A 26,819-nucleotide genomic window follows, 5' to 3' on the forward strand; every position below is an offset into this window, starting at 1 on the left:
CACTCAAATGGCAAACACCACAAATCTACAACTTGCAAACAACTAACCAAATTTCTACTCATACTATTACTCTCTTTAGCAGGTGATATTGAACCTAACCCAGATCATCCCATTTCAGCTCTGTCCCAAGCCCCTGAGAATTCCACCTTTAAATTCCAAAAAGGGCTATCTGTCGCCCATATAAACATCCGGAGCCTGCTGCCCAAACTGGACGAACTAAAGGCATGGTGCCTTATGCATAAACCCAAAGCCATCGTTCTTACAGAAACATGGCTTTCCCCTAAAACCCCTGATGCAAATATCGCCATTCAGGGATACTCCATTTTTAGGAGAGATAGGTCAAAGAGAGGAGGAGGGGTGTTATTTTATATTGCAGACACATTACAATTTACACTGTTAAATTGCCCACCAAGCCCACCCTCTTTTGAAATTCTAGTTGGCAAAATCTGCCTCCCCTTTTCTAAGCCCATCTTGCTCGCTGGCATCTACCGCCCCCCTAAAGCCCCTCTACAATCCTTGACTGATATCACCCAATTTCTTGGCTCCATTTCCTCTCTGAATGAGAAGAGTGAGCTGGTAGTTCTTGGGGATTTCAACTTCAATTGGCTTGACCCTAAAAACCACAAAATCCAGATACAACTCAAGTCACTTAACCTATCGCAACTCATTTCCCAACCCACATGGATAAACCTGAAATCGCATAACCATTCCTTGCTAGACTGGATTCTCTCCTCAAACCCCAGCAGAATCCAATCCTCTGGCATCCTTCCTGATATTTTCAGTGACCATGCAATAGTGTACTGTGTAAGGAAAATTAAACCGCCCCATTCAAGCCCTAAAGTTCTCCTCACTAGAACAGTTAAAAACTTTAACCCACAACAGATCTAGATGATCTTACAACTGCCCATGGCACAGAATCGATTTAATTCCCGACCCTGATTCTGCGCTCGGCTATTTCCAATCCGAGTTCTTAAAACTCTGCGATACCCATGCTCCACTACGCAAAATAAGAGTACGGGGGGCCCACCTTCCATGGGTTACACCTGACCTTATAGCACTCTACCAGTTCAGGGATACCTTGTGGAAAAGCTACAAAGTAACTGGCACTACCAAGGATCTCAATCACTACAGATGCATGCGGAACATGTGCACAAGGCAAACAAGGCATGCAAAAGCACAATATTACTCTGACAATCTCCACCAGAATACATCAAACCCAGCTAACTATCCTTTAAGTTCTTTCAAATCTAAGGCTGTCTCACATTTTAACCTGGTCTGTAACTGTTTCATATGCTCATAATATATATTTTCTTTAACTGTGCACGCAATGTCTTGTATATAATGTATACCCTGTTCATTTATGTAACTGTACTTGTAACCATGCACTATTTGTTTTACTCTGTGCCCAGGACATACTTGAAAACGAGAGGTAACTCTCAATGTATTACTTCTTGGTAAAATATTTTATAAATAAATAAATAAATAAAATAAATTGTGGCCCCAGGCTCCCAGCTAGCGGAGGCTCAGACCACTGTGAGCCAGCAGATAAAGATTGCACCAGTAGACCCGTCTAGTCAGAGGGAAAGAGGGTTACATAAATAATACATTACACACACACACACACACACACACACACACACACACACACACACACACACACACACACACACACACACACACACACACACACACACACACACACACACACACACACACACACACACACACACACACACACACACACACACACACAACCTTGTCAACTCACAGCTCACACACAAAAAGCATGCGGCACTGGCACGCGCGCACACTATATAACAAGCCTTAATTAGCTGCAGCTAACCACTGGCAGAAATAGGTACAGTTGATAGATACAGAACATTAATAGAGACAGTACTTGCAAACACAGTAAGTGCAGTTGGAGGGTAGGAATTCTATAAAACAAAAAAATATGTCTTTGAATAGGTTTGTGGCCCATTTTTTTCTGCTGCCCATCGGGCCTAGTAAATTCTATGCAGGTATTATGTTATGTGAGCTGATTTCTTGCTCTGATTGAAGCACTTCCCCCATTTTGACATGTGTACTGAATCATTGACGAATTTGTACTTTGTTACATGAACCCAAAAGGTTAAAAAAAAAAAAAAAAAAAGTTGTAAAAAATTGTTTTTAGGATTTCAAAAATAAAACTAATTTTAATAACGTGAGAAGCTCAGCACCACCACCATTTGCTTTCAATGTTTCATGTCACACATCCCCGTGTCTTCCTGCTCTGCAGCAGGCACACAACCACTCAGCTCCAATGCTACCGGGTTACTGGCCTCAGGCCACGCCCCTTGGATCGATAACGATCTCCGCCCTTTTCTGCGCGTGTGGGCCAACAGGCCGCTGATTGGCTATACGGAGCAGCCCTCAGCCACGCTTTCTTCGCCTGCTCGTCAGCTGATTGGTGGCGATGGCGTTGCGGTACCTGGGATTGGAGGAAGCACGCTGTCAGTCAGTGCTTCGTTATTTTCCGACTCCGTCAGGTTGGGGGGGATGCTGTGCAGCCTCCATAGTGTCTGCGGAGAAGCCGCCGCGTCCTGGACTCCGCTGCTCATTGGTAGCAGCCACTGCTGGCAGAAAGAGGAGCAGGGGACGGACGTGTCTGGTCTGGCTGCGCGGGGGGGCCCGGGATCAGCCGCTGAGTGCGGGCCGGGGGCCGGGGTGTCCGGGCCCTGCAGTGCGCCGCCTCAGGGACATGTCTGCGCCGCCGGCTGGGGAGACGGACAGCCAACGCCGAGCACTTCAACGGTACGTCAGCACCCCGCCCCCACCCTCTCCGGCCTAGCGCCTGTGTCCCCTCCCGCAGGGGCCCGGGCCTGGGCCTGGCAAGTATTAGCTGCCATCCAAATTAGTCACTCGCCAGTGCACCCCCTGTGTGGCTGTCTCAGAGCTCAACTTCTCTTACATAAGGGCCTCAATGTGTGTGTGTGTGTGTGTGTGTGTATATATATATATATATATATATATATATATATCAGCCGTGTTAGTCCAGTACTCATTTATTCTGATATATATATATATATATATATATATATATATATATATATATTAAAAAAAAAAAAAAAAAAAAAAAAAATCACCCACAGGACTTAAATCTTGATTTTATTGAAAAACATTCTAGTTTTCTTTGCAGCCCATAGCTTTTTCTATCAGATCATTAATTAAGGTCCATTTGTGACCTGATGCTTTTCAGACACTAACTACACACTCCTGTTGATTTTAAATATACAATTTGTATGTATTAACATATTGTGTGTGTGTGTGGTACCTTTCCGTAATATTGACATTGAAGTGGACAAGAAACAACCTTTTTTAAGTTGGAGAGCCACTTGCTTAAAGAAACAAACAAAACAAAACAAAAATATATATATATTTTTTTAATCTGTCTGCTGGACAGAAATTTAACTGAAATGCCACAGAAAAGTATGAAATGTCAAAATAGGTTTTTGTACACGGTCTGATCCAGGACCCACATTTTGAGAAATATTGTTCTACACATCTCTTAATAGTCCAGTTTCCCATTTTATCTATCTTGAGAGGTCAGTAATATGTTGGAGAGCAGGATTATTACCTGTGCTGCTTTTTCTTGTGTAATGGTATTCGAGACCAGTGCTGCTTTTTATTCTTTGTTCAAAATCCAGTGCATTGTATTTTAGATTCTATTCCGTGTCATCGAAGCATTGCAACACTTTTTTTTTTTTTATTAGAACCTATTTGAATAGGACCGTAATACATATCGCTCCATTATTATCCACAGACCTATCCTCGCAAATGTATTTTTTTCATTGCCAGCAAAGCATTGCAGAGCAGGGTAACATATCCCACTGGTGCTGAGAATACGATTCTTTATGGTTGATATTGTTAACTATGTACTCAAACACTGAACATGTTTGAAAACAACATAGTTTACTCCATGTACAAACCCTGGTAGAATATATTTGAAAAATGTTTAAAAAATAACAGTGCATTCTATCACTGAATAATATGCAAATCTACCTTTGCTCATCTTGTACTATTATCCTTTCATTGTGAAATGGAGCTGTGCAATTAATTACAGACTGTCACTGTGTCATGGTGCTAGAGAGACTGAGCATTGTTACTTCTGTAACTACTTACACCTAAAGATACATAAGTAGTGGCACTCCAGTTTATTAGACTGGCACTCCAGTTTATTAGACAAGGATCGACGTTTCAGTCTGCTTGCAAACTTTTCTCAAGATGGTAGACAGTTTCACAAGCGGACCAAAACGTTGATCATTGTCTAATAAACTAGGTATCCTTCTTCCCTTTTGTTTTTTTTAATGTATTTATTTTTAATTTGGAAGACCATGCCAGTGCCACTACCTTTTTGTTTCTTTGGACTGTCGGTGTAGCTGTTTGTTTGCAGGACCACTGTTGCTGAGCACCGGTAGCCAATATACTGGGTACTGTGAGTGCACCACTTCTTGAACTACTTACACCTACACATTTTATATTATAGTCCCCTATCTGCCAAATCTGTCCATAATTTATTGCAGCGTTCGGCGCCCTCTGCCTCTCTTCTGTAGTGGAGTATACCCAGCATCTTAGCTTCTTCATTTGACTAATGCATTTTGTCACTTTTATCCAGCATAACCTAATTATGAAAGAAAACTTACAAATATATTAATAGACACAATCTCTTCATGGCCAGCACTTGAATGTAGGCCATGGTAACTTGGCTGTGTTTTTGTTTTAAATTTAATTTAATTTTTTTCTTATGGTACTGGAAGGCATTAAAACACCACAATTATTTATTTACTTTATTAATAAACTTACTCTAGCACATTATCAGAAACCATGGACACTGGTGGAAAAACGAATATGGTGTAGTATTTTCTGAACAAATGGTGAAAAATTAATGTATGCGTAATGCACTCACAAGGTAGAAATTTGCATTCATTTATACCATGATATCTATATAGGCGAATCTTGATCTCCCTTCATTGGAATTGTAGGGCTATGTAGAGCCTTAGAACCTCTGAGAATCGTGGTATGAGAAAAGAACAGAAAATAGCACAATATCTTCTTTAATCATTAGCAGAGTTATACTCTGCACTCGCAGAAAGTATTTTTTTAAAATTTTATCTGTACGCCGATGAGTCCGTATAGCACCGGAGAACCTGCACTTTGAAGACTAGTACTTTGCACGCTTGTTTGTTGACTCCACCCCTGCGATGACGTGATTTAGTACGGCTCTGTGCCCTCTGTTCCTCCTGGAAACGCCTTCTCGGCATTGAGTTCCACCCTACGCGTTTTGCCAGTTAGCTTCTTCAGGGGTGAAGATGTGGGCTGTCACAAACTTTCCCTTAAGTATCCGTCATTGATTAATATCACACATCTATAATGACTAATTGGGTGCAATCTTAAAGGAGTATGGTACATACATGGAACCTGTGTTCCAGTATACTTAAAATATTTATCAATATACTGTATGAAAAAGAAAAAAAACATAGAAACAACTGGTTCAAATGCTTCAACGGTAGCTTGCTACAATGTACGTAGCGGTAAACAAGTATGATGTCTCTAATATCTATCAACAAAGATGAGTGAGGTGGTGGGGGAGAGTGCTCTGTGAGAAACTAGCATGGAAACATTCTTTTGAATAGACTGGAGACAGAACAAAGGTGAATTTTTAATTATTTTTTTTATTCTAATGGCAGAAGGGGTAGAGGCAGCACTTTGTGAAAGTCTGATATGTGGGATTAAGTAGAGGAAGGAGTCAAAATTGACTCAGATTTTGCACTTGGCCTATTGGGAGTATGGTGTGAATTTGGGTGTAGTGATAGAATTGATAGGTGAAGTTCTGGTTTGGACATGTGAACCTGAGATAGTAGTGGGACACCTAGGAGGAGAAAAAGAGGCAGTTGGTGACACAGTAGTGGAGTGTAAGGAGCTACAGTAGTTATGGACTCTCATACCCAATGATGCAGCAGTGATTTCATAGTTCAAAAAAATCTAACAATAACGATAGTGACAGATTTATTGAACTATATCTCCTTACATAGTAAAGAATGCTTTAACTAACTTATTTATGCATTTGAAAACTTTTTTTCATAATATATTTAACATTTATTTCAAATAACATATATTTTTAGCTACATTTAGAAATACATCTATCCCTATGTCTATCCCTGAACTGAAGAGCTGGAATGAGTAATCCTCTGGGGAGGAGGGCGTATGACGCAATCTACGAGCAGTGGGGAAAGTGATGTGGGGTTGCTATGATCCGGCTTACGTTGCAACATTGTCTTTATTAAAGGAGAAATCCAAGCTGTTTTTTTGTTTGTCCTTTCTTTTCTTCAGTTTTCTGCAGTTTTCAGCTTCCTCGTCACATGGGCCATTAGGAAGTCGCACCGGATGACGTCACGGCTTCCTATTGGCCCACAGGGCACAGGTGCTTTGAAAAGCCACTATATAGTGAACCCTGGAGTGGTGGCTACTGGCACCCAGTACGGAGGCAAATGCATCCGGAAGAAGGCAGTCTCCAGAGTTGAAATTAATGGAGTTCCGGAGTCCCCCTGCTTCAATCCTATACTAAAACAATGAAGACAAAAAGGCTTGAATTTACTCTTTAAAGCTGCTGTTTTCAACGGAATATTACTAGCTGTTGGCCAACTCGATTTCATAGTGGTATTAATCAGGCCTTTAAGTGTTTTTTGGAAAGTTGGTTTAACATTTGTTTTCTTTGTGACATTTAAGGAATATCAAACATCACAAGTGACAGCTCTCACATGGCCCTTATAACATTCCTTGAACATCTCACCAATTTTGCTTGTAATTAGGGCTTATTATAGCCCTCTGAGCAGTGGCCACGTGTGAACAGTAATGGAGGATTTCTTCTGTTCTTGACTTGCACTTGTGATCTCAGGTACCATGGAGCTACAACGAGCAATGTCCATAGCGCTCACGGACACTCCTGCACTAAAAGTGATAAGTGGGCAAGCAAAACCTGTTTTATCATTCAAATGTCTTCAAATTGGAAAACGACTTACACTTTTAATAATTTAAGTTTGTCAGGTATAAAGCATAATTAATGTAATAGTACATAAAAGTGGCTATGGGGACAGAGGCTTTAAGAGATGACCAAATACTCCTTATTTTACCACTTGTGGTACAGTGCCAGAGGTTTGTATTGGAAGGGCACGGAAGTTGTCATACTTCTTTCCTATGATGTATGGTCTGGTATTGTAACTTTTATTATTGATGAAATGCCAGGGTAAATGTCTAGTTATTTATAAAGTCACGTTCTTGCCTCCCCCAGAAGTCAATATGTGTTTTATTTTATCTTGCTATGCATTCAGGACTAACAAAAGTTACTTGGTTATTACAGATTCCTTGTTTTTCCCTGTATAATGTCGAAATAGTCTACACATGATAACTTGAAGATTAAATGCCCTTCTGTTTTCTCCTTGCTTGGCTGGCTTTTTATTTGGTCATTTGACATGCAGTGGGTGTGCATCAATCTTGTGTGTGCTCATTGAAGTGTGGAGCAAAAAAGATTGATAAATAACCCCCTTTCAAGTCCAGTTGTAAATGAAAACATGAACAATTTCTAGACTTTCAAAGGAAAAAGTGCATTAATCACTTGGTTTTTAACTAATTTAACATACCACTGTAAAAGTTTTGATCTACATGGGATTGTACATTTTAAGAATTATTCAACGTTAAAGCAGCTCTCCAGGTTGCAGTTTTTTTTATTTTATTATTTTTTTTAATAATGAGAAGATTGAAGCAGGGGGTTTCCAGAGCCAAAAATAGGACATTTGGCTGCAGACAAATCACCGCCGGGACATTTTGCCGCGATGTCCGCCGCACGCCCGACCCGATTAAACCAGGTTTGCCACGTCTGACCGCCAGCTCTGGCAAGCCAGGTCTGAGAAGTGCAATGTCCCATGCACGACCGCTACACTGCCAAGACCGGCTGCTCCGACGCGTTCTCTTTAAATATCCCACGCAGGACATTTAAAGACGGCACATTGGAGCGGCTGGTTTAGGCAGTGTAGCGGTAACGAGCGGGACATTTAAACATGCACTTTTTAGACCTGGCTTGTCGGATGTGGGAGTGCGCAGTAACTTGTGTGCGGAATGCCAGTGGCGTTTTGGTCCTGGCCAAACATCCTAGACTGCTCCGTAGTGGCACTGCGTTAATTTCATCTTCCGGGACCACTTGCTTCATGAGATACTGACCTCCATAGGGGGGGTGCCAGTATTTCTGCAGGTAGAAGCTTCGACTGGGCTTATTGGGGCTAACATAATGGCGGCTTAAATGTCCCGTTGTCTTGCAGGACCAAGAGGAAGTTGTGACATCATCCCTTGCGGTTTCCTATTGGCCAGCGTGAGATTTAAACATGGAGATACCGGCACCTCCTACTGAGGTAAGTATCTCGGGGAGGAGGGGGGGGGGGGCTGAAATTAAGTTAGGCTCCGGATATCCCCTGCTTCAATCCTATAACTAAAAAAAATAAAGAAACAAACTGTAACCTGCAGTGCTGCTTTAAGTGGGAGCTTGACAGTTTTTTTTCATGCTGGTTTAATGTGCTGGGTACTTCCCTTTTACCTTCTCATTCGCTGCCTAATTAGCTCCTATTTGTAGAGATTGGGACTGTTGTTTTGCTGTGAGGTGATGGTGGTGGACAGTAAATCCCCATTATAGTGGCAATTTAACCTGTGTGTGAAAATTGACTTTTTGAATATTTAATAAAATATTAAGGTTACTCCTCTGCTTAAAGCCAAAGAGTTGATAAGGTCACAAAGCAATAGTGTGTAGAGGGAGAAAAGGAGAGGTCCCAGAACGGAGCCCTGAGGTCAAACCAACGGACAGATCAACAGGAGACGTAGACATGTTCACCACAGAGAAAACGTGCGATGGGAGAGGTATGAGAACCAGGGTAGAGCTTTGTTGCAGATACCCGAGCGTTTAGAATATGAAGAAGAGTTATTGACAGTATATCGAAGGCAGCAGAGAGCGAGAGAGTTGGGAAAGAGAAAATCTGCGTAGAAACTTCCAACTCTGTAACAGGAAAAAAGGAGTCGAGTGGAAGAAGGTTTATGTAGAAGCAGAGAGGGGGAAGGTACAGAAAGAATCTGTGTGGATAGCCTCCACCTTGCCTTTAAAGTGGATGACAGAGGGTTGAGGAGGATTGAAGAATGGATGGGAAGTTGAAGGAGGGTGTCAAATACAGAGTTTTGACAGCATGAATTGGATTTGTGAGTGTTGATGAGTGAGGAGTAGTAGTGTTGTTTGCCTTAGAGCTGAGTTAAAACTGGAGAGGCAAAAATTTATAGTGCAGAAAATCGGCATATGTGTGCGAGTTATGCTCCATAGGCGTTGAGAGGAGCCGTGCAAAGGCAGCATGCTTGTGAAATTAGCTAAGGCCGTTTAGAGCCACGGATGTGTCGGAGCTGAGACGGGGCATATACATCAAGAGGGGAAGATAGTTGTAAGAGTTAAGATTGTCAGGTTAAGGCCTCTGGCATGGTCAGCGCTTAGGCGCTGACCCGTGCTGAGGCGCACTCTCACTTACCAGTGAGCCCCTGCAGCCGCAATGAGAGCGGCTTTAGCAGGGGCTCGCGCACGCTTCCGCAAGCGTGCGGAAGTGTAAGTCTTTAGAAAATGTTAAATTTGCGCGCTCACAGGAGCGCAGGGCCGGTCACATGAGCGGTTCACCCAATGAGGGCGAACCAGCTCCGTGACGTCACTGGCCCATCCCCCGACAAGCCCCCGGACGGCGCGCTAACTAAGGCCAGGGAAAGCACCAGCTTTCCCTCAGCGCGCCTCTGCACGGGCTGAGTCACCATGGACTCAGCCATAGGCCTTGGCCATGTTTGGCGCTTGCTCGCTCTTGCTTGCTGCCGCTCGCTCTACCAGGAGCTTTTTGCTGTCCTTACAGAGGAGACAGCAAGCGCTTGGGAGGCAGGTATCACTGTGTGTGTGTGTCACTGGGGAACGTGTGTGTGTGTGTGTATGTGTGTATGTGTGTATTATATAATATTTAAAAAATTAAAAAAAAGACATGTTGTGAGAATAAATTATTTATTAACATTGTGCAACTTTGATAAATATATTCACGGGCACGCACACACACATACACATACACATGCATGCACACGCGCACACACACACAGGCACACAGGCACACACACACAAAGGCACACACACACACATGCACAAAGGCACACACACACACACACACCACACACATACACACACACACATGCATACACACACACACGTGCATACACACACACACACACACACGTGCATACACACACACACACATGCATACACATATACACACACATGCATACACATACACACACACAATGCACAAACACACACATACACAGACACACACACACACAGGAGACATGGATCGGGGCAGAAGGGGGACAGGGATCGGGCAGAAGGGGGACAGGGATCGGGCAGAAGGGGGACAGGGATCGGGCAGAAGGGGGACAGGGATCGGGCAGAAGGGACAGGGATCGGGGCAGAAGAGGGGCAGGGATCGGGCAGAAGGGGGACAGACAGTCAGGGGACGGGCCGGAGTCGGGCGCGTCACTGGCCGGGGGCGGGCCAGTGACGTCACGGAGCTGGTTCGCCCTCATTGGGCGAACCGCTCACGTGACCGGCCTGTCTTGCCGGCAAGCGGGGGAATTTTAAATTCCCCTAAGACCTGCGCTTCCGCAAGCGCGCGGAAGCGCAGGTGAGCCCCTACTAAAGCCGCTCTAATTGCGGCTGTAGGGGCTCAGTGCTGAGCGGGAGCGCGCGTCAGCACGCTTCCGCAAGCATGCAGGGAAGATGTCCGGGGCCTTAGAGGGAGGAGAGGTTGGCTTTCAGGGTAGATGCCAGAGCAGTGAGGTAAATGGAGAGAAGGAGGGAGGTGAGGTAATGAGTGGTAGGGAATGAAAGAGGTGATTGTCAGAATGGAAGTGGGCGAGGGGGATGGAGAAATTAGAAAGGGAGCAGTTTTTAGTATGGACCATCCTTCTGGGTGCTGGAATTGGTCCATTGGTGAAGGGGAGATGCCCAAAAGACTGAAGGATCATCAGTACGATGGTTGAAGTCCCCAAGTGAAGGGATAGGAGAGAGAGAGAATGAAAGCCAGGATTCACAGTCTTAGTGGAATGCAGGGGATGTTGATGTAGGTGGTCTGTAGATGATTGCCACGTGCAGAGAGAGCGGGTAGAAAAGCTGAACAGTGTGAACCGGGAGAGAAACATATGGAGGCATAGGGCAGAGCTGATGTTGGCAGCAAGAATAGGAGACCTGCAGGCGTAGAGTGAGACAGAGCCCACAACAGCAGTCATATCGTGAGAGCCAGGTTTCTGTTGGAGCAAAGCGATGAAGAGTGTGGGAACATAAGAGGCCAGACAGAGCCTTGTTGGTGAGAAAGGGGACATTTCCGGAGGGCACAGGAGAAGTTGGGACAAGAAATCAGTTTTAAGTTAGATGGGTTAACACCCTTAGGCTACGGCCCCAGACACTGCGTGCGCGCGTCGGAGCCCATGGCGGCGCGCGCAACAATTTCAGCTGTGACCTGTGCTTGCGCGTCATGAGAAGAGCAGGAGGTGGGCGACGGGGGCGCCGCCATGATGTCATGCGGCTGTTTCGCCCTCATTGGCTGAACCACCACTGTGACGTGACAACTGCTCAGCCGCCGCGCCAAAAGACATCTTGTCTGTCTTGGCAACAGCTGTCGCGCATCGTGCTTTCTTCAGGCGCAATGGCAGAAGCGTAGAGAGCCGTATCTTGTTCACTCCGTGCACACCATAGCACGACCAGTGGGGATGAGGCCTTAGGAGGGTGTAGGAGGCAGGGAGATGTGGGTGAGAACAGGTGTGTGTATATGGCCAGGTCAAGGATTAGGCTGGGTCCCCAGTGTAGGCTGCTGCGAGCGCTACGGCGTGCACTGCAGGAACAAGATCCGGCCCTCTATGGTGCCGGGTCCAGTAGCTGTCTGCAAGAGCATGTACAGCTCGCAATGCGCGACCACATTTTTGCAAAGACAAGAATCTTATCTTTGCTAGTGGCGACGGAGCGCTGGCCACGTTATGGCGGCAGTCAGCCAATGAGGGCGAACCAGCCGCGTGACGTCATGGCCGTATTCAAGCAGTATCCTACATGTGGTTTTTTTTTTTTTTTTAGATTTTTTTTAATAAATCAGTACTGTACTATGGGGAAAAAAATGTAATATATATTTTTTTTTCTCAAAAAAAATGCTGCAACAATGTATGAAGACATATATATTTTTTTTTTAATGTATTCTAATGTAACAAACATTTATTTCCATAGCAACCGTTTACAAAGTCACATCCCCTTCCTTTTCTGAAACAGGCTCTGGCACACCCCTTTTTGAGCCCTGCCCCCTCTCTAGCAGTGCACCAAATGTATCTAGTGTGGCCTGGTCACATGAGCTTCCACACAGAACTTTGCATCTTGGGTAATCTTCTGCAGCCCTAACTTTGATATAAAGAACTCCTGAGCCGAATCTTCAGCGATCGATTTACAGGAGAACGGATCGGTTGGCAACTTGGCTAATGACTTGTCAGTGTGCAGATTGTATTGATGTACATATTGAATGAAAGGAAGAAAGGGGGAAAAAAAGTGCTTATGGCAAACTAAGGCCGAGTCCATAGAAGGACAGGCCGCGCTAAGCCGTGCGGACGCTCCGCGCTGAGCCCCTGCATCCTCAATGAGGATGCCTTGAGAGGGGGCTCATGCGAGCGTCCGCAGGCGTGCTGAGGCGCTGGATTTTTCAGCCAACAGCCAAGCTGTTTTTCAGAGCGCTGTCGGCTGAAAATATCCAATCAGTGTGGAGCAGCGTCAACGTCACAGCGCGTTGACGGGCGATTGGCCCAGCGACGTCACTGCCCCGCCTCCCTCAGTCTCCCCCCGCCATCTGATCGCGCCCGCTGGCTCGCCTGCATGGGCATGAAATCGCGCAGATTTCAGCAGGCGAGCCTGAGCGTCAGCGTGCCTCAGCCCTGCTACCCCCTCTATGGCCCCAGCCTAAGGCTGAGTCCCCGCTGGCGCTGAGCTCGCTTGGCGCGCTTACCTTCTATGTGAATCAGCACATCCCCTCTCCCGCTGTGCTCGCGCGCTCATACGCGTGTACACGGGCTCTCCCAAGCGTTCTGCTTGGGGAGACAAGGGAGAGATACTTTGGTGCTGAGAGCAGGGTAACATGACCCTGCTCTGACAAATGGGAAGATAGAGGGGGCGTGTTCTACTCCCCTGTCACACACACTGACACTGAATTCAGCAGAGAGAAGTGGAAAGGAGGGGGGAGGCAAACGGACTGAGTGGGGGGGAGGCAAACGGACTGAGTGGGGGGGGAGGCAAACGGACTGAGGGGGGGGGAGGCAAACGGACTGAGGGGGGGGAGGCGGCAAAGGGACTGAGGGGGTGGAGGCAAAGGGACTGAGGGGGGGTGGAGGCAAAGGGACTGAGGGGGGTGGAGGCAAAGGGACTGAGGGGGGGTGGAGGCAAAGGGACTGAGGGGGGTGGAGGCAAAGGGACTGAGGGGGGGTGGAGGCAAAGGGACTGAGGGGGGTGGAGGCAAAGGGACTGAGGGGTGGAGGCAAAGGGACTCGGGGGGTGGAGGCAAAGGGACTGAGGGGGGGTGGAGGCAAAGGGACTGAGGGGGGGTGGAGGCAAAGGGACTGAGGGGGGTGGAGGCAAACGGACTGAGGGGGGGGTGGAGGCAAACGGACTGAGGGGGGGGTGGAGGCAAACGGACTGAGGGGGGGTGGAGGCAAATGGACTGAGGGGGGGGTGGAGGCAAACGGACTGAGGGGGGGGGGTGGAGGCAAACGGATTGAGGGGGGGTGGAGGCAAACGGACTGAGGGGGGGTGGAGGCAAACGGACTGAGGGGGGGAGGCAAACGGACAGAGGGGGGCAAATGGAGTGCTGCTGTGTGGTGGGGGGGCAAACGGAGTGCTGCTGTGTGGGGAGAAGGGTGGAGAGAGAGAGAGAGGGGGGGAGAGAGCGCAATATGGGTGGAGACAGCAATGAGGGGAGAGAGAGCGAGAGCGCAATGGGGGGAGAGAGAGAGAGAGCAATGGGGGGAGGGAGAGACAAACACAGACAGCCCCTATTCAGCCAATGACACGCCCCCTCCCCTAATAGCCACGCCCCCTCCCCTCCTGCTCTAAAAATGTTGCAGGACAGCGATCGCTCATGCTTGAGAGCTGGTGACATCACCGCTCTCCAAACATGAGCGAGCTCAGCGGCAGCGTGGACTCAGCCTAAGGTACGGTCAGAGTTAAAAAGCAGCAGAACATGAAATAGCAACCCAACATCTGCCAATGGCAGGTCAATTAGAGTTACTTGCAGACTACAAGAGACAGGGGATGCCCAATGCTACATCCCATTGACAAAACATATATGATGAAAAGTATAAAGTAAAATACTTCAATAATAATATTAAATACTTGGTTAACCCTTTGGCCAAAGCGTCATAAGCCTGCATACCAACGTCAAGGTATAACCAAATTAATGCAGGTCCTACACTACACTACACTGTGAACCCTTCCTTTTACCTCTGTAAGAGGGGAAGAACCATTATAGGTCTTGTTCCTGCAGCAAATGAAATGACCTCCCAAGTTAAAAGGTGAAGGAGGAGGAGTGAGCTCTGGGGGGAGGTGCCACAGCCTCCAATTGACTGCTACCCGTCAGACATTGATTAACACACATTCCCAGCTAGCTCAAACTCCCACACCCACCACATGATGAATATATATTTATGTCAACAAGAGAGCTACTGAGTGTGGCAATTGAATACAACAAGAGACAGGGGGTGCCCAATGCTACATCCCATTGACAAAACATATATGATGAAAAGTATAAAGTAAAATACTTCAATAATAATAATAATAATAATAATAATAAATACTTGGTTATTTGGTTAACCCTTTGGCCAAAGCGTCATAAGCCTGCTTGCTTGCAGACTAAACTGATTTTGCCACCTCCCCCTTATTTGCAGTGATTAATACTTCAATAAATAAAATTCCTAAAAGAAATACATGAAGACCTTTGCCAATTAGGTATGGAATGATGTTGAAATTAAGGTAAAAACCTATTTCTTCTTGAGTAACATTTACTCCAGTTAAAAAGTCCAAAATCGAGCGTATTGCAGGCCTCGGTGGCAGTGAAGAGGTTAAATAGCTTTCAGGTGACAAGAACATAGTTAAGCTGCTTTAAGTTCTTGGTTCATGCTCACGTTTCCCATTTTGATATTGATTGTTTTTTTGGCATAGGTGACAGTGGTAACTGCTCTCTACCCAGAAAACGGCAGATTCCACTGACATTACCTGGCGGCTTCTTGAGAAGTTTAAGCTGTTCACGTCTCATATTGCATACTTGAAACAGGGGGGAGATTAAATCTTTCAACTTTCACCTAGCATATTAGCAAGGCACAGTCCTATCACACAAGGTCAAGCGATGGTAACCCTGTTATTAGTCCGGGTAGTGATTCAAAATAAATTGTGTATGTGTATATACATACATTCATACATACATACACTAAATCGGAAATATTGCGTTCCCTTTGGAGTATGAGAGTTGTGATCATGCACTGGGAAGCATGAGATGAGGACTATAGAGTGGTCACATTTTTCAATACAATTTAATTTAAATATGGTACTTTAAAATGCAGCACCATGGCTGTATTGTATTGTATGTCTTTATTTATATAGCGCCATTAATGTACATAGCGCTTCACAGCAGTAATACATGTGGTAATCAAATAAATAACAGATCATATAAATAACAGATCATGAGAATAAGTGCTTTAGACATTAAGGAAGAGGAGTCCCTGCTCCGAGGAGCTTACAGTCTAATTGGTAGGTAGGGAGAACGTACAGAGACAGTAGGAGGGAGTTCTGGTAAGTGCATCTGCAGGGGGCCAAGCTTTATGTATCATGTGTTCAGAATATCTACAGTGCTATTCATATGCTTCTTTAAGCAAGTGTGTCTTAAGGTGGGTCTAAAAGGTGGATAGAGAGGGTGCTAGTCGGGTACTGAGGGGAAGGCCATTCCAGAGGTGAGGGGCAGTCAGTGAAAAAGGTTTAAGGCGTGAGAGGGCTTTAGATACAAAGGGGGTAGAAAGAAGACATCCTTGAGAAGAACGCAAGAGTCTGGATGGTGCATAACGAGAAATTAGGGCTGAGATGTAAGGAGGGGCAGAAGAGTGTAAAGCTTTAAAAGTGAGGAGAAGAATGGAGTGTGAGAAGTCCTACAAGGATGATCCCATAGTACTTTACAATTTTAATATCTGATTCATTATATCATCATTCAAAGGGAGGCGCATGGTTTAATACTAGTACCGTATATTCCGGCGTATAAGACGACTTTTTAAACCAGGAAAATCTTCTCAAAAGTCGGGGGTCGTCTTATACGCCGGGTATAGTCTTATACGCCGACTGGGGGGCGCAGCCTGTGCGGCGAAACCTGGGGGCAGAGCAGAGCAGTGGCAGGCAGAAGCTCCTTGCTGCTGCTGTTTCCCTGTGCTTGCAGAGGGGGCGGGGCGTCCCTCTACACACAGACACAAGCCCTCCTCTTCCTGTCTTTACTCCTCCAGTGTTCAGCGTGGGGAGCCAAGCATGCAGTACAGTAGTACTTTCACGCGTGTGTGTGTGTGTGTGTATAGTGATGTGTCTGTATATAGTGATGTGTGTGTGTGTGTGTGTATATATATAGTGATGTGTGTGTATATAGTGATGTGTGTGTGTGTGTATATATAGTGATGTGTGTGTATATAGTGATGTGTGTGTGTGTGTATATATATATACAGTGATGTGTGTGTATATAGTGATGTGTGTGTATATATATATATATATAGTGATGGGTGTGTGTGTGTGTGTGTGTGTGTGTGTGTGTATGTGTGTATGTGTGTATATATGTGTATATATATATATATATATATATATATATATATATATATATATAGTGATGTGTGTGTGTGTATATAGAGGTGTGTGTATGTATGTATATATATATATATATATATATATATATATATATATATATATATATATATATATATAGCGATTTGTGTGTATATAGTGGTGTGTATGTATATATATATATATATATATAGTGATGTGTGTGTGTGTATGTATATATATATATATTATAGTGGTGTGTGTGTGTGTATATATATATATATATATATATATATATATATGTATATGTATGTATAGTGGTGTGTGTGTGTGTATGTATGTATATATATATATATATATATATATATATATATATATATATATATATATATATGTGTATAGTGATGTGTGTGTGTGTGTATAGTGATGTGTGTGTGTATAGTGATGTGTGTGTGTGTGTATATAGTGATGTATGTGTGTGTATATATATATGTATAGTGGTGTGTGTGTATAGTGATGTGTGTGTGTGTGTGTATATATATATATATATATATGTGTGTGTGTGTGTGTGTGTATCCCAAACTCTATATTTTAACTGGAAAAGTTGGGGGTCGTCTTATACGCCGGAATATACGGTACATTGTATAAGAATGCTTCTCCACGTGCTTTGGAACAGTTTCCAAAATGCAGCTGCTGAACTCTGTTGCCCTCTGGCTCTTTCCAAACATAGAGAGCCCTTCATCAGGGATGGGGGTTTTGTCATGGAGTATTATTTCAGGTAAAGAATCTTGGTAGATCTGCGTGGAAAGACTCCACACAAATATAAAATCATCCATTATATATTTATTATTTGTTGTTTTAAAATGGCTGCCATCATGGTTCATTTTTTTTTAACCTTCGAGGGATATGATGTAACCCTATCCTTGGCAAAATGATCCCCAAAGAGGGAGAAATCGGCTGCCTTGACAGCAGAAAATCATGTACTCTAATGAGAACAACTTTAGTGCCAAATGCTAATTTTGTGCTGTTCTTGGGTAATAAGGACAGGGAGATGGTGAAAGGGTCACCCAAGGCTTTGACATGTGGTTGCTGTACAGTGAAACCACTCAGTAGAACACTGTTTACCATTTTTTTTGTTTCATAATATAGAAGGGTATGTTGAGTGCTTTTTCATATCTTGATTGAAAGTTTAACGAATGTTGTAAAAATGAATAGCATGTTATGTCCAATGCTGCTTTTACAAGTGGCTCATACATTACTGAGATAAGCCACAAGTATTCAAGGCTTGGTTATAAAGCACTTTTCCTAAAGTTAAAAATAGCCGACTTTCTATGGGGGGCTTACATAGCAACAACATACAGTATATCTGCAAACCAAGTATTTTCATATGTAATTATGAGGATAAAGGGACCCTAGACTAAAGCGAAATCTAAACTTTTTTCTTGCATTCTGTAAATTGTATATAAAAATAAATGAGATGTCAGTTTAAGAAGTTATTAAGAGCTGGAGCTCTACATCTGTAGGAACCTGTGTCCTCAGCTGCCTATAACATGGGACATGTGACTTGTCCCTGCATAATTAAATCGAAAACAAGGTTTATTTTTAAAGTTCCTCTTTAATTTGGATCCAAATATAGATCAGGTTTGGTCTAGCCTCACCCATTATTAAACACGTGAGTAGCTAGACTTGCACTCAAAGCAGCATTGCCTGTTTTTTTGTTTTAATGCAGTTGTTGCATTTATTATTGCAATTATCTGAGCTGCCGATTGCTCCCTTCTCCCGTGATTGATCAGTGAAGATTCTGCTTCCCAGGGCACACAGTATGGCTGCCGGCTTCAAAAGAGGAAGTGCTGTAGATTCCTAAATGGTTACGATAGGGACATAAGGAAGTTTAATACATTAAAACTCATTAAAAGGACAACAATTTTTTTTCTTCTTTATAAATGTAAGTATTATCTAATACTACACAACTGGGGGGGGAAAAACTACAGTAACCTCAATTTTGCATGAGGGATGCAGATGCATACCTGGAAACGTTGCAAACATTGAACTGAAGGTTAAATGGGGATGTGTTCTCGGCTCAAAGTCTGTTTTTTACACTCATACGTCTACCAAGTATTCCCATCACTTCCCAGGCACTGTACAAATTTACTTTAAGAATACAGTAGTTTAATACTCACCAATGACAAGGTGCGGTTTTTGGACGCGCGCTGCTGGGCGAGACGAGGACAGCTGTTGAGATGGCGCATGGACACTAAAACAACCTTCTCACCTTACCTCGTGCCAACATGCGTATGTTCGAACCGCCTCTCACACTTTTTGGGTTTTTGGTATTAAAAACAAAACCGCACAGGTGTGAATTCGTGTTAACCGAAGTCGCATAAATCAAAGTCCACTATAAAGGATTTTGAATTAAAGGCCGCTTTAATGTTGCATAAAGGAGAAAGTAAATTAGATGTGCTAAATATCATACCTTCTACAATCGTTCCTGTTATTATTATTATTTTTTTTTTTTAATGAATTGCTTCTTAGCTGGGCCTTACTCACAACAATATAGGAACTGCTCCAGCTTTATCCCTTTGATCTGAACCCCTTCATTCATTGGAAGTGCAGAACTTGCTATATATTCCATGATATTTATTATTTTGGTCTTCACAGATTGCTTTCTGCCCTTAAGTGGTAAAACTATGAATGACTTGTTCTAGTGGAGGAGCGGTGTAAATAAAAGCTATGGGTTGGTGCTCTGCTTCAGTGGTCAAGTCCATCTACAAATACTTTCCAAACTCAGGCTGAAGATCGCAGCACTGAGCTTTTCAAAGCCGGATCCTACTTTTGGCGATTTGCATTTAAAATGGTTGAAGAGATGTTGTATAGTCGATGCTGCATACACAACACCCAGTGTCCATAATTAAAGCAAACTATATTTGCACAACATTACCAGCACGGGTCAGGACATCTGTATACCCGACCGGTTTTGACACGCATTGTCATCAGGTAATTTGTCAGTAATACATCACAAACTGCAAGTCTAGTGGGTTTTCTGTGCGTTGGGGCCTGATCAACACTAACACACTCCAGATCATTGTAAATATTACCTGCACTCCTCACTTTAGAAGTATGCTGTTTGGTAAAAGGATTGGCCTTGCATATATGAAAAATAAAGAACAAATCCTGCACTCCTACTAATTGGGCTACAATATACTAGTGACCTGTTTACATTTAGAATTCTGTGCCAAAGGAATCTTTTGGTTGCATCTTTTGATCAAAACATGTTTCAAGGATCTAGGCCAGCAGTGCGCAAAGTGGGGGGGGGGCGCGATAATCTCTAGGGGGGTGCGGCCGGTTACAGAGGTCCTGCGCTCTTCCCACGGCGTTTAATTTAAATGCCGGGGGAGGTGTGAGGCCTCTGTAACTCTTACCTGGTCTCTGCCCGGTCTTCGGCGACACGTTGCCATGGCAATGCAGCGTCAAATGATGCCGCGGGTCACGTGTCGCCATGGTAACACGCGGCAAATGACGTGGCGGGGTGACGTCACATGACCGGCGACATCATTTGACGCAAAGTTTTAGGAGAGGGGGGTGCAAATGCTGCGGTTTCCGGCAAGGGGGCCGCAGCTCGAAGTTTGCGCACCCCTGCCCTAGATCATAACCCCATCTGAAACTACCATTAAATACGATAGAGAAGCTGCTACACTCAAAGTACTTTCACGGTTGCAACTTCAATCTAGATCACTAAATGGGACTCTTTGCCTTCCTAACTTTCACTTTAGCAGCATTTTTAAGCCCACTCTTCATTTTTACCTGTATCAAAAGTATTAAAATATGCAGAAACCGACTTGTCCTTTCTTATTACTTAGTGTTGTTCATGTTAAATCCCATTTTATGTCCTTCATGGAGTGAAAACTAATATAATTGGAGGGCATGTAGTAGATTAGTGGTAGCCAATTACATTTTTACTTGGATTAATCTGTTCCCTTTTGTGTTTGCGCTGGTATTATCCCAGTTGCAGCTGGGAGACTTTGATAAATAACCTACTGTAAATCTACAGGTTGCTGGGGATTCTCACACTTCAGGGATTAATCAACTGCACATTAATTAGTGTTTGGGTGAAATTACCAAAAATAGCATGGCACATCTATTATGTACCATGGGGGCTACATGTTATGTTTTTCCTTCCTTTTTTGAGATGCATTTCCTAAAAAAAAAAAAAAAAAAAATAAACTTAACCTGCTCAGATACTTGATAATGAAATCTTCCAGTAATTTAAAAAAAAAATTTTATTCCAGAGCAAAATTGATTTAAAATTGTGATGCTCTTTTTTATGAAAGGCAGTTGCGATATTGAATGCTCCGTTGCTTTGTTACTCTGTTACCACTGTATCACTCAAATCATTGCAAATGTATTTCATGCACACCAGTCACAAACAGAGCTTGTTTTATGCAGAGGAGAGCTATTCTTTGTAACTTCAAAGTGAACGATGTTACTTTGTAAACAGAACATGAAATTTGTGAGGCCTTTCACCCCCTACAGGGGGTCAAGCAAAGGCAGCGCTGTCAAATGTTTCAGCATTTGTCAAAATCAAATGAATACTAATATCAAGTCGTTTTGCTTGTGTTGCATATTCAGTATGACAAGCATTCTAACTCTTTACACATACTGTGTAACTCTTAATTATTTCAACTTGGTAATTGTTCATATCTACACTGTGTAACAATGCTGCATTCATTCCAAATCCCTTAGAAGAAGCCCAACATATTACATACCATTGTATGTGCTCCAATGATTCACAATGTAAGGCCTCGGCCATGTTACCTGCTGGCGCGCTGCGGCTCGGGGAAAGCAGGTGCTTTCCCTGGCCTTAGTCAGCGCGCCGTCAGGGGGCGTGTCGGGGGCGGGCCAGTGACGTCATGGAGCTGGTTCGCCCTCGTCAGGGGGCGTGTCGGGGGCGGGCCAGTGACGTCATTGAGCTGGTTCGCCCTCATTGGACGAACCGCTCACGTGACCGGCCCTGCGTGCCGGCAAGTGGGGAAATGTAAAATTCTGGTAAGACCTACGCTTCCGCGCTCTTCCCCTTTTTTTTTTTTTTTTTTAAACCATGTAATGATCATGAAAAAAAATACAAGAACAGTTGCTGTGTTCCTAATGGACCTAAAGGCAGTTCTGGTTCCAATTGTCCTCACTTCAAGATCAGTTCTTGCTATATATAAATAATGTCCTACTGATTGCAGTGTATTTATTTGGTTCACTGTGTCAATTTAGGAATTTGAGATCTTGAGATCTAAAAAGTCACAGCTGATCTCATGCAGAAAACCTATTTTGTCAAGCAGTCCTGCTTTGATGCTCCTCTTAGTAAAACTCTATAATTTCTTGCAAGAAAAATTAGTATTGGGCCCCAGCAATCTATAATTTATCTTTTTAATTTGACATAGTATAATTATCCATGTAGTATCCAAAAGGCATCTGCAAATCGGGGAGCATCTGATTACCAATCCTGGTTTTACATTCACGATAGCAATATATTTTTCCGTTGGATAAGTGATATTTATATATATCTGTGATCAAACGTTATACACCTGTGTAGGTGATATTACAAACGCACACAATCCCTGCAAGCTCTGAACCCAACACCCACCACACTGTGTCAAAAGGAGTGCTGTTGGGTTTGCAACCAAGCATGCTGCCTAGGGGTCTCACACGACTCCTCTCTCTCATTCTCCTCTCACATTCAAAACGTATCTAAAACCTGTCGCTTTTTCCTCCGCAATATTACAAAGATACGCCCTTTCCTCTGTTGCTCGACTGCTAAAACTCTGACTCGGGCCCTCATTCTCTCCCATCTCGATAACTGTAACCTCCTGCTGTCCGGCCTTCCTGCCTCTCACCTGTCTCCCCTACAATCTATCCTAAACGCTGCTGCCAGAATCACTCTACTCTTTCCTAAATCTGTCTCCGCGTCTCCCCTGATGAAATCACTCTCCTGGCTTCCTATCAAATCCCGCATCTCGTACTCCATTCTCCTCACTTTGAAAGATTTACACTCTTCTGCCCTTCCTTACATCAGCCCTAATTTCGTGCTTTGCACCATCCCGAATCTTGTGTTCTGCTCAAGGATGTCTTCTCTCTACCCCCTTTGTATCTAGAGCCCTCTGCCGCCTTTTAAACTTTTCTCACTGACTGCCCCACACCTCTGGAATGCCCTTCCCCTCAATACCTGACTAGCACCCTCTCTATCCACCTTTTAAGACCCACCTTAAGACACACTTGCTTAAAGAAGCATATGAGTAGCTCTGTGGCTAATACTATACACATGATACATAAAGCTTAGTCCCCTGCAGACGCACTTACCAGAATGCCCTCCTACAGCCTCTGTACGTTCTTCCTATCTACCAATTAGATTGTAAGCTCTTCGGAGCAGGGAGTCCTCTTCCTAAATGTTACTTTGTCTGAAGCACTTATTCCCATGATCTGTTATTTGTATTTGTTATTTATGATTGTCACGTGTATTACTACTGTAAAGCGCTATGTACACTAATGGCGGTATATAAATAATTATGCATGCATGCATGCATACAACAGAAATTCTCAATGCTACATCCAATGTGACAAATTTATATACCGTATTTTCTCGATTGTAAGACGCCATCGATTTAGCCCTTACAATCGAGGAAAATTACTTTTTCACTCCACGTTTCAGGAGAGGTCCCATGTCAGCAGAGGATAAAGCGGGCAGCAGCGGCATGAGAGGTCCAACGTCTGCAGATGGTTGAAGATGGACAGCGGGCGGGAGTGCGGTGGCGGCGGGACAGGTCCCAAGTCTGCAGTTGAATGAAGGTAAGAAGACAGCAACCTGGCGTGCGGTGGCGGAAAGAGATCATGATAGCAGGAGAGGTGAGCAGGAGTAGAGCGGCATTGGGGAACAGCTTGGGAGGTGCACACTAACACTGGAAGTTGACCGGTGTCTGACTTCCGGTTACAGTGTGCACCTCCCAAGCCATCCCCTATTCCGCTCTGCTCAGCTCTCCTGCTATTATGATCTCCTGCCTCCGCATGCCCGCCTGCTATCTTATCTTCATTCACCTGCAGACTTGGACCTGTCCTGCCGCACTCCCGCCACCCGCTTCGTCCTCCGCTGACATGGGACCTCTCCTGAATCATGGTAAGTAAAAACGGAGATTAGTACTGTAGACACTTTTTTTTTTAAATACATAGAGTTTAAGACTCACCCCGATTTCAGACGTGAAAATCGGAAAAAGATGCGTCTTAGAATCGAGGAAATAGGGTAGTTTAAATACTTGTTTGTCTTCTCGTACGTAAGGTTCGTTTTAGTTAACACTCTGGTCAAAGCATTATAAGCCTGCAGCCCTGCAAGGTATGGTCCCTTTGCAGGTCCTAACACTATCTGTGAAAATCCTCATTTACCTCTGCAGAAGAGGGAGAAATGTCTTAAATAGACCAGTATTTCACAGGTGCATGAACTTTAAACCCAGGGAGGAGGGATGACCACCATCCAAACAACTGTTACCAGTTGATATTTTACAAACATAATAATCCCTGCAAACTCTGAACCCAACACCCACCTCCATACTATATGTGTATATATGTGATATATTATATTCATAAATAAAACATATGATTAATAATAAGTAATTATTTGTCAGCAATCTGGTAAAGTTTGACAGTTGGAACTTGATTTGCTATACTTTCTTATTACTACGGACTTGCCACTTGTAAGGGGGAGGGAAAGAGAAGGCATTCTATATAGTTTTTCAATTTATAGTATAACATAAATCATCTGCATTCTATCCAGTGGCGTGATGCCTTCTTGTACTGAAAGCTCTCACATTGCTTAATCCCCTCTACAACTATTTCACTGATGTTACTACTTCAAAGCCAAGGAGTATGATCAGTGGGAAATGTTTGTTTGTTGTGGCCCAAACTTCCAAGAATCATACAAGTAATAACAGAGGTGTTCATGGTACCAATTTACTCTTACATAACTTTGCAAACTTATTTGTAACCCAATAATATTTGCTGTTTACAGTTAAAGTCTGATATAAATATACATGAATGCAAATATAGGGTTTTTTTCCTTTACTGATGCACACCTTGCTTCGAGTGTCATTCATTTAATGCCTTCACGAAGAGGTCATTAAAGCATTTTTATTGGTATCTTTCTTATCAGTAAATTAAGTAGAATCCAACATGCACAAAAAAAGTGAAACCAGTGGTTTTCATGAGAATATGTACAGTAGAACATGATCTATTAAGAGGCATATTTTTCTTGGTAGTATTCGCTACTTGCCGGTCAGATGTATTCTGTCTTCTCACCATGCCTCCCTTACAAAGGTTTCTTATTAAACAATTGACACCAGGTAAGACATTGGTTAAACAGAATTTATATCACTCTCAATTTAATTGGTGTTGGGCAACTACCATTTAACAAGTAAAAATGTAGTTAGAACGGTGGTTTAAGGCTTAAAAGATAGACTTTTATATTCATTGCAAACTATACAAATCTACAGGGGATTTTTTTTTTGTTTGTTTGTTTTTTAATATAGGGAGAGAGGGATCTGGTTAATTATCTACTACTTAATCTACCCCCCTCTAGCCACCAAAATATACATGTCCCACTGTTCTTGAAGACAGGCATGTTTTAAAACGTATTTTTTTTCCTCCTATCTCTTAGGATCTTTACGTTCCAGCCTCCTCATTCACATTACCACCTTTCCAACTATGCTAAACCCTCAATGCCCGAAATTTATATTAAAAAATAAACAAATAAAGAGCTTTTGCAGCAAACCTACATTAGAAAGTAGGTCTTGAATAAACTAGTTTAGCCTTTAAAAAAAAAAAAAAAAAGATGCTGTGAAGGCTTGGACATATGAATGATGCTTATTTTGGTCATGATTTTTTTTTTTTGGAAGGTTTTAGAGCAAGTAGGCATTTTCTGTTCATACAAATTCAGTCACTTATCCGTATTTGAATAAGTAAGATCTACACACTACATTTTGCTTAACCAGATGTGATGTAAATGGCTATATTGGAAAACAAAATATGCAGCTTTTAGCCAACATCCACAAGAAAGTGTGGTTGTGTGTGTGGCTGTGTGTGTGTACATATGTGTGTTTTATACATATATAAATTTTTATCGTGGAATGAGGTAGTGATGCCCTATTTTCAGCGGTTTCAAGCCAAGAAAACCGAGGAAGTTAAACAGCAATTCTTTTACTTGAGCATGTTTCTGTTATTTTTGGAAAGGGCTAGTCAGGAGCATTTTTCAATTCAAGAAAAAAATGTAAGCGAGTTTAAGCTATATATCCATTCCATGAAAAATGTATTTCGATTTTGTTTTCACTTTTTTGTTCTTAAGGCAAATAAGTGCGTTTTATCCCTTTTATTGTCAGCGGTAAACCTGACAAAACATGCACCAATTGATTTCTACTTTTATATTTTAGATTATCCATTAAAATAGTAGTAATAACAATTTACCTCAAAGAAAAATGGAAAGCAATTTGATGAAATCAAAGTTTTATCACAAGTGAAGGAACTATAATTCTGACACACAGATTTTTCTCAAAGTAACTTCACTTTTAATAGTGAAAAACGGAAAGTGAATCCCTGCGCTTCTGCCTAATGGGTTAACAATATATGTGAAATAAATATATATACATGATGTGCAAATCTATTGAGATAAAGGAGACTTTTAGTTACATCCTTTGATCAAATAATGCCCAAGCCTGCCACCAAACGCCAAGGTAAGTCTCATAGGCAGGTCCCTACACTGACTGCAACTAGTGTTATGTGAAAATGCCCCAAATGGGGTTAAAATGTCCAAGCATGTGCTTATATATCTAGTGCAGTTAAAAACTGG

The 26,819-nt window shown here is 43.2% G+C and overlaps 1 protein-coding gene across 3 annotated transcripts in view; it reads left to right on the forward strand.

The window, feature by feature from the left end:
• Positions 1 to 2,492: 2,492 nt before the first annotated feature.
• SOCS5 (suppressor of cytokine signaling 5) overlaps positions 2,493 to 26,819 on the forward strand; it is a 35,858-nt gene continuing 11,531 nt past the window's right edge. Inside the window, exons 1-2 of one of the 3 annotated variants that reach the window (XM_075595813.1) lie at positions 2,493 to 2,790; positions 8,349 to 8,438. The gene's annotated coding sequence lies outside the window, so the exon portion shown is untranslated. Of the gene's footprint in view, positions 2,791 to 8,348; positions 8,439 to 23,917; positions 24,105 to 26,819 lie in introns of those variants that run through there. The other 2 variants (XM_075595815.1, XM_075595814.1) reach the window with 2 other exon arrangements.

Source organism: Ascaphus truei, chromosome 4, assembly GCF_040206685.1.
Source record: "Ascaphus truei isolate aAscTru1 chromosome 4, aAscTru1.hap1, whole genome shotgun sequence".
Lineage (NCBI taxonomy): Eukaryota > Metazoa > Chordata > Amphibia > Anura > Ascaphidae > Ascaphus > Ascaphus truei.